General features: G+C 41.5%; 1 pseudogene; it reads left to right on the top strand.

Moving 5' to 3' along the window:
* Positions 1-383: 383 nt before the first annotated feature.
* On the top strand, positions 384-2,253 carry LOC121832949 (annotated as a pseudogene).
* The last annotated feature ends 6,791 nt before the right edge of the window (positions 2,254-9,044 follow it).

The following is a 9,044-nucleotide window of genomic DNA, read 5'->3' as shown; positions in this document are numbered from 1 at the left end:
TGCTGCGCTGTTGATTCAGTGGCCAGAGCCTCCATGCAAGGCATCCTCCAATTCAATGAATATTATGGATGCAATTAGTGTTTGCACCCTGGAGAGCGGCGTGGGGGTTCTGTCAAGTAACCTACCCTGAAAGACGACCCTCCAGAGGAAATAAAAATGATTGCGGACATGGAGGAGGCATTTGACGCTGGGACGGTAGTTAGAGGAGTTAGAACTCCATATCCCTTAATCAACCAGGAACATTTTCACATAGTCTTGGGGTTTGTCCCAGGCTATATGCATTGTGTTTTTTGGGGGGTGCTGCGCCAGTTTCTCGAGTACTGGCTTGAAGCCACAAGAGAGGAATTCTCATTGGGAACATAATTGCTGAACTTGATCATAAGCTCCCGGCAATGAGGCCGCCAAAGGATGTGAGGCGAATGCCACGATCTCTAAAGGAAAGAAAGTTTTGGAACGCAAAAGCGTCAGAGAACTGGATACTCTACTACAGTGTGCCGGTGTTGGATGGTCTTCTGCCAAATCAGTATCTCCGGCACTGGGCACTTTTGGTAGAATCCTTGCATGCCATGTTAGGAAAAAAGATCTCCGTCTTGGATATTGGTGCAGTTGATGAAATGATGCTTGAGTTTATGATTACCACCCAGCTTTTGTGTGAAAAACACAGCATGACGTACAACCTGCATCAACTTAGACATCTTTTAAGAGTGTCCGCCTCTGGGGACCCTTATGGTCCCATTCTGCCTTTCCTTTTGAATCGGGAAATGGCTTCCTCAAAGCTCATATCAAAGCTGCTAACGAGATTCCACAACATATCTGTCGAGCCATGGCACTTCAAGCCGCTGTGTGCAAATTGAGTAAGCAAACTTTCAATGCCAAGGTTTCACAGTATTGTAACTCACTGGATCTGAACATAAATCAGAAGACGATGCTAGTGTCAAGAGAAGGAGTGCGCTTTTTTAGCAAAGAAGCCCCATATGTAACGTTTCGTTGTCCTCTCCGAAATTCTCCGGCATTTTCTTCTCGAGCTGTCGAATTTCAACGCATGATCAAAGACAAGTCCATTCTGACAACTTATTCCTACAGCCTCAACAAGGAAACCAACAACTCTTTTGTCGAACTTGCAGGTGGAACATTTGGCAGGATTGAAAATATTGCTAATGACATTTCCACCTTTGTCATCCTGACACGCTTTAAGTGCTTGCCAGCCCCATACTTGCCAGCGTCTCAATAGAATCATTTTCATCGGGTGTCAGGAGATCATGCATATGCGCAAGTTGTCCCCATCTCTAAAATCTCAAACGTGTGCACATATGTGATGTTGCGGAGCAAGTTCATTGTAGCTGTTCCCAGCGCTTTGACATTCTAAATAGTGAAAAGGAAGCATGAAACATAAGCTGGTATTGGGAAGCAACGTAATTCTTTTTTTTTATTACCGTAGAATACCGCACATCCGCCCAGTTCACATTATGCGCCCATTCCCAAATTTGTAAGATCTGAGAAAATACGCACAGTACATTTATATGTAAAATTGATGACCGGACAAGCGCCCATCCCCCATTTTTTGCGATTATCTCCAAAGCTTGATTGGACGCTTGCCCAGTATTTTACGGTAGTCGTGTTTATCCTAAAATTTAAAGTCGTTCATGCCACATTTTGTGTTGAAAGTAGTCGTTTCCTGGAGATTTGTTTTATTTATCTATTTCTGACGTCGTATAGGCACATGGTAACACGCTTTTCCTGGTTAGAGCAAACTACTGAGTTAGTCATCAATCTTCTAGAGACTATCACCAGAAAGGATTGACCTTTGCATGCCATACAGTTGAGCCGGTTTGTGGGTGAAAACACTGTAAATGCCCTCTCTAACTAAAAAATTCAAATCCCATCTCTTCTCATCCTGTGCTACTTTGCATACCTTCTTGATCATGTCAAAGTTTCATACCATTAGTATAAATATTTTATTACACAACTAATTTAAAAAAATGCTCCAATTCAGTTGCCGCTCCTTGTTTCTGAATTGCTCATATTTGCATCTGAATGGGTGCACACCTTAATTGCCATAATAGCCAGTGTAGATTGGCATGGTTGTCATTCAATCACACACTATTACCAGTTGATCAGTGGCCGTTGTGCTTACATGCCAGATCTTGGTAGTCTGTGAAGTGAAAGTTTGTGCTGCATACCTTTAAATAAAAGTTCTTTTCTCACTCCTGCCTCTTTGGATTAGGAGGGGTGTTGTACACTGAATTTAGGCAATCCCTATTGCGTGATACTCGTTAAAGACGCCAGGTTACCTTTAGTGCTTCACTGCCTTAATTGCCAATCCACAGTGATTTTGTCGAGATCTAGTTGAAAGCATACAAACTTCCCGCTGCCCAAACTAGGGTGTCTACCAAATTACTTCTTTCGAATTCCTCGACATTTCCAGGTTTTTCTGACTATTTCAATTAGATTCCCCGACCATTACTTTTATCGAAGGAGTGCGTTCTTGACCCAAAAGTACTGCTTTTACATACTATTCGTCTTAGAAATCAATAATGGCTCTTCCTTCTTAACCAGATGTTTGCTTGTTGTTGTTTAGTGATGTTTTGGGCAATATTACTTAGCGCAGCCGTACAACACGTAACCATCGGGCTTCATTGCACATTGCTGTGGCACTTGCATGGGTCATTTTCCTGATTTAGCCAACGTTTTTCAGTTTCCTGATAATTCTCTGACTTTTCCAGGTAAGCAGAAGTCCCCGACAGTTCTAGGTTTTCCAGATTAGCAGACGCCTTACTAAACATATGCATTATGAACTCGTTAAAACAGAGCTGGTTACAACAGACATCTGGATATAACATACTGCTTTCTGAAGTTGTACCATTGGTCCAACTTCATATCTGGATACAGCATACTCCTTTTACAGCAGACTAAAATCTTGGTCACTATCAAGGTCTTTTTAACCAACTTAGACTCTATGCAAAAAATTTTACTTCGAGACCAGACGAAATATGCAACTGCTAGTTGGACGCCCTCAGCATCACAACGCCATAGCTTCATGGACATAATCAAACCAGCCCTGACTATGTCAAAATGTTCCTGGGAGTTTCTTCATAACGATGAAAAGTTTGGTTATTACTCCTCCTACTTTCGGTTTAGACGGGTGTTGTACCAGCATGCACATTACGAGTCATCTTCTGTCATGCTTGCTAGAAGATGAGGGCCGCAGCAGCTCTCTTCTTTTATTCAGATGGTGGCTTGCATCATTAAGGACGTTTCGGCAGTGCTGGGAAGTACTTTACCGTACAATACCGCGCATTCGCCCACTCCACATTAAGCGTCCATTACCAGATTTGTAACATCTGAGAAAATACGCACACTACATTTATATGTAAAATTAATGACCGGACAAGCGCCCATCTCCCTTTTTTTTGCGATTATCTCCAAAGTTTGAGTGGGTGCTTTCCCAGTATTTTACGGTATGTACATTGTACATCAAGTATAATGTACATAATTTAGCACTCCTTGCACTTCCTTGGGTGCAAGGAGCGCTAAATGAAAAAGTCAAAGAGACTTCTGAATTCGGCACCATTTCCGAAAATAACTATACTCTGTGGCCACTTGGCTTTATCCAACATTCGCCGCCATTTCCAAAAATAACTGATGCACCCCTGATTACCCCTGGAGCAATGCATACCAGTTAAGAAAAACAGTAAGGGAATGAAAGGACGTCATGAAAGATCGTATTAAAAAAATCTTGTACTTTACTTTTAAAGTGCATTGTATTTATAGTACTTTACTTTAAATACACTGTATGCATGGTACTTTTTTACTACTTTACTTAAAGTACATAACCTCTCATTTAGTTTCTACTGTACTTCAAGTACTTTTTGATGTACTTTACCCAACACTGCATTTCGGGCAATGTTACGCAGCGTGCTTGTGCCGATGCGCGACTGCTGGGCTTTAGTGCACACCGCAGAGTGACTTTTACGGGTCATTTCCGCTGATGATTCCAGGTTTTCCAGAATAGTAGACATCTTGTAGTTAAGACTTCACCAGCCATATCTTCATGTGTGAAATAAAACAGAGCTGCGACTACATCGTAATGTTCATGAGAGTGTCCGAATTCTAAACAAAAAGCCACGCTTAGCACATACATGTTATTTTTGAGGCAAATGCTAAATAGACCTTCTCTATAACTTGTGCTTGTGGGTGCTACTCTTGATGCTTCAAGAATGTGATGCAAGTGTAATCTCACAAATGAGTGTGTCTGATGTATTCTACCACTTTTTATTTGTTTGCTGTGTTTATAGATACAAAATGTATGTTATATATTATGTTTTGTGTGTGCACTAGGCAGTAAGTATTCAATTGTTCTAAAGGTCTATCTGATTTATGTGTGCTTTGTTGCGTGATACTCACGACCCTTCTAATGGGCAAATTGCAAGTTATATGTAACCTAGAAGTGTTCTTCAAGACTTGAGGTCTAATCTGTTATCTTGCTTTATTTAAGTATAAAACCGCCTGTTCCGCTTTGAAATAAAGCTCTGTGATAAATTGCTCTCGTGTCTGTAGCACTTTTTCATGAGCGAGATTGCAACTCTGACACTACTTTCTGTGACAAAGTTTCTACAACATTCCAACCATTTGTAGACCTGTATAAACTATTCTTTGTTTTGCGACCTGCTTAAGTTAGGGTTCCACATCTAATAAATTACAATATGACAAATGTAACTGAATTGTTTCAAATATTGAACCATCTATAAGAGCTATTTCATGCCAAATGCCCTTAAATTAGAATCTTTAAGAATACAGTTTGTTTTTAACTGATATTTTCATTTCAATCGGGCTATTACTTGGGCACTGGTGCCAAACGCTAGGTTTTCTCTTTATTTTTTCATTTTTAACCAGCTAGTTCAATTTTTATTTGGAACCTTATTGAGATGCCAGCTGAAATGAATCAAATCTCCAGTTGGAACTTGTTGCCAAAACAGGTTGAAACCCATTGCATTTCCAATTGGAACCTGTTCAGGTTCCAGCTGAAACCCATTGAATTTCCAATTGGAACCAGTTGGGCTTCCTATTGGAGATGTGCCAGTTCTGCTTCCAATTAAATCCCATTGGTTCCAGTTAGTGCCAATTGGAAGTCCCATCGGAACCAGTAAGTGCCAGTTGGAAGTCCAATTGGAACCAGTTAAGATCCAATTGGAAATGTTTTGCCAGTTGGAACCAATTAAATCCCATTTGTTCCAGTTAATACCAATTGGAATTTCAATTGGAGTTAATGAGATTTTTCAACTGGGCAGGCTCGGTGTAATCAGTAAATACAAGATGTTGATCATTGTTACCAGTGGCCGTCACTTGTAATGCCCGATTCTGCTTGCGATTTTCAGTATTGACGTCGACCATCTCAGCTACGGCCCACGCGTTTGCAACCCGAGCGACGTCGTCGCGACTGAAAATAGCGAGCAGAATCTCATCGCGCGAATCAGGTTTTAGCGCCCATTCTGCGGCGTCCCCGTGGAATGAATCGGCGCACGTCACATTATTCACGCGAAGTTTTGCGGTGTAACCAGCCTCGTTAATTTCGCTGAGGCCGCTCAAGCAGTCAGACATTGCCAGGAAGACGTAAAATCAACAATTCCAACGCGAGAAAGAGCACGGGGACTCACACCGACGCCGATAACATTGCATTTTAATGGTTTGTTTATGGGCAACAGCGCGCTTCTTGCCCACCCTCCATCGCGCATGCGCGGCGGCGGTGACGTCCGCTAGGGGCGCTCCGGTTTGATTGTTAACCATTAGTAAAATAGCGTAAAACAATAAGGAAAGGAAGGACGAGGTAGACAGGAAGGGCGCTAAACTGACAACTGACATTTAATACAGTCTTTAAAGGAGGAGAAGAACGAAGCAAGAAGTTACTGATGTTGTTGGTTAAAAGAAAGAAACGTACACCCTCAAAGTTGTTATACGTAAAAATTTAAAATAAAATGCATAAAAAAGGTGAGTTGCTGATAATATCTGTGACAGAAAAAACCGTAAAAAATAAGAAAGAAAGAAAGAAGGAAGCAATAATTTTGAAACAAGATTAGAAAATGCTTGAGATACACGATCGGAAATCGTAGATGATAAACATATGAAGTTTGAGACCAAAAAGGAACCTGAGGTTGCAGGCTGAATACTTGTCGTCAAGTCATACGATTAAGGTAGTGAAGTTCTTTTGGAGATAAGGCGATCGATGGGGCACTGATGCACACCGCCTCACGAGACACAATTGTTTGAGCTTCATACAGCTCGCGTATTCTTTTTGACCTAAAACGTCTTAGGATTTTGGTTTGGCTAAACACTGCTGAGCACATACAGTCCCTTGCATGTATTGCAAGATGGCCGGCTGGTGCAGATCACTGCATTAGTGTCGCGTCAGTGCATCTGACCAACAGGGAATTACAATTTCTCAATATACCGATCTCAGAGCCAGTTTGATTACGCCACCGCTGCCGCCATGCGTCGTGGGAGATGTAGTCTTTCTGCACGCGCGACAACCCCGCTGAGGGCCTGCGCGAGCAGAGCACGAGGCGGTACGAGCTGCCTCGTGAACCGGTGCCTGCCTCCTATGAACTACAGTGATGGCGGCGTCACGCATGCGTGGAACGCTTAGTGGGATCGGTCTATTGTGACCTCCCTTAGTATACTGTACACGCGAGCTGTAAAGGTCAAATTTGTGTCCTGAACGCGGTGTGCACGAGCTGCGAACGTATCCGTCACAAAAAAATGAATTGAGTTTCAATTAAAAGTGTAAAGGACTCACTCAATAGACAGCATTCAGTCTCAATTGAAACTCAATTGACTTTTTCTAATGAGTTCTTTTTGAACCGTACCAGGGAATTGGCCACCGAGTCTTAATTGAATTTTTAGCAATTGCATTTCAATTGAATTTTGGCAATAGTATTTCAATAGAACTTTTGCTATTGAGTTTCAATAAAAATATTGCAATTGAATTTCAATTGAAGTTTTGCAACGTGTTTCAATAGAATATATTACAACTGCGTTTAAAAAAATTTGCTACAGGTTGACATTTTTTTGTGTAGTTCCTTAAAGCATGCAACATGAAGGAAGCAAAGCACGTGGAGGAAACGAACACAAACATCATAAGTTCATAACTAAGCACTCACAACCCACTAAACGTACTCCCCTTGACTACCCCACCGCCTTATATACCCTACAAAAGAAAGGTATTCACTTGGCCGGTGACCACCTCAGCACTTATTAAGGTTCCCAGTTTGCTATTTCCTCCTTGGAAGTCTCATAAATGATAAACAGTGTTTCCAGGTCATTGGACTCTTCTATCCCTTAATAGAATAATAGAAAAACATTGGTTCAAGCAATAATCGTGCGGTGCAGTAATCCACAAACGACCAAACTCAATTGCATTCCTAATGAGTCAATTCTATAGAATCGATATTGAGTTTTTTATGACCAAACTCAATTCCCTTCCTAATGAGTAAATTTAATTGAATCGATATTGAGTTCTTAATGACCAAACTCAATTGCATTCCTAATAAGTAAGTTCAGTAGAATCGATATTGACTTTCTTATGATAAAACTCTATTGCATCCCTAATGAGTAAATTCATTAGAATTGATATTAAACTTCTAATGATCAAACTCAATTGCATTCCTAGTGAGTAAAGTCAATAGAATCCATATTGAGATTCTTATGATCAGTCTCAATTGCATGCCTAATGAGTAAATTCAATAAAATCAAAATTGAGTTTCTAATGATCACACTCATTACACATTGAGTTTATACTGAGTTTCAATTGACTCTATAGGAACACAATAGAAAGTCAATTGAAACTCATTGATCATTCTTGTAAGGGAGAGTGTACGCAGCGCATGATCTTATTGTTTTCTCTTGCCGCTGTCAGAATTTGAATATATTTTTTTAATATTTATTCTGGTCACGCGTTTTGCTACGTCCTTCTAGTGCCGCTGTTTCTTTCTTTATTAGCATTTATCTCTTTTGAAAGAGAAGGAAGAGCTTGTGCTTGCGCGAGCCACTGTGCGCGCTTGGAAGTTATAGTAAACCTTTGGTTGTTAGTCAGCGTATGTCCTGTGTCCTTCTACTTTGTGTCCTGTCCCTTTTGCACTGTTTGTCATTATGTAGTTCTTAAAGGAGCTGTACAACAATTTCAGGGCTTTGCTTTAATTATTGTGGAAGTTGATGCCTGACACTTCTGAAGTGAACAGATTTTGCCTGGATACCCTAGTTTTTATTTACAAAAATGAAAAAGATCCAGGTTTTTGGCGCCTCTCAACTCGTACGTCGTCTTCCGGGTCACGTGCGCAGTGACGTTGAGGGGGTAGGCGCGGGGTTCCGGAAAAGTTCTTTTTTTAGAGCCATCAGTGAGCAGCGAGAACTCCTCCGCTCGCGACCGCGTGACGACGTGCTGGCGGGCGCAGCGCGAACAATGTGGTGAAAGGAGGAAAGTCTTATCCGGGTCCGGCCATACCCGTCCGGCTCTCTCAAGGAGGTTAGGCTCTCTCCCCCTCTCCCTCCGGCTTCTGGCGGCTGTTCCATTTGGCTGTTCACGGTAGCAGATGGAGCTGATAGTTTTGTGGACCTAGGATGGATGTCGCCACTAAAACTCTGTATAATAAAAGCTTTGTCGATGATACCAGGTTTTTGACGCATATATATATATATGTTGGAAAGACAAGATTTATAGAAAAGTTACCTTTTATCGAGCAGGTATTCGCATAACTTGTTATCTTTCTACAAGATTCCCCAGTGACGTCACGCCGCGTGTTTCTCATGGCCGCCGCTCGCGGCTGCAGGTCGGGGAATACTCTTAAGTTTTGCCTCACTATTACGCGTCGGAATCGCAACATTTCGATGGAAGGAGGTGTGTTTCCTGTCATTTGTGACAAGATGAACAATATCAAAAGCAGAAGATGCCAATTCTTTCAACGTTAAAATCGTTGCATAACTCCTTTAATTAAGAGATTTGGTTGTTGGAGGAAAAAGGGATGATTTTGGCGCTGGAACATGTGCGCCTTGAT

The sequence above is a fragment of the Ixodes scapularis genome, unplaced genomic scaffold (genome assembly GCF_016920785.2).
Source record: "Ixodes scapularis isolate PalLabHiFi unplaced genomic scaffold, ASM1692078v2 PGA_scaffold6__148_contigs__length_123643588, whole genome shotgun sequence".
Taxonomy (NCBI): Eukaryota; Metazoa; Arthropoda; class Arachnida; order Ixodida; family Ixodidae; genus Ixodes; species Ixodes scapularis.
This window is presented reverse-complemented; position numbering and strand designations above follow the sequence as displayed.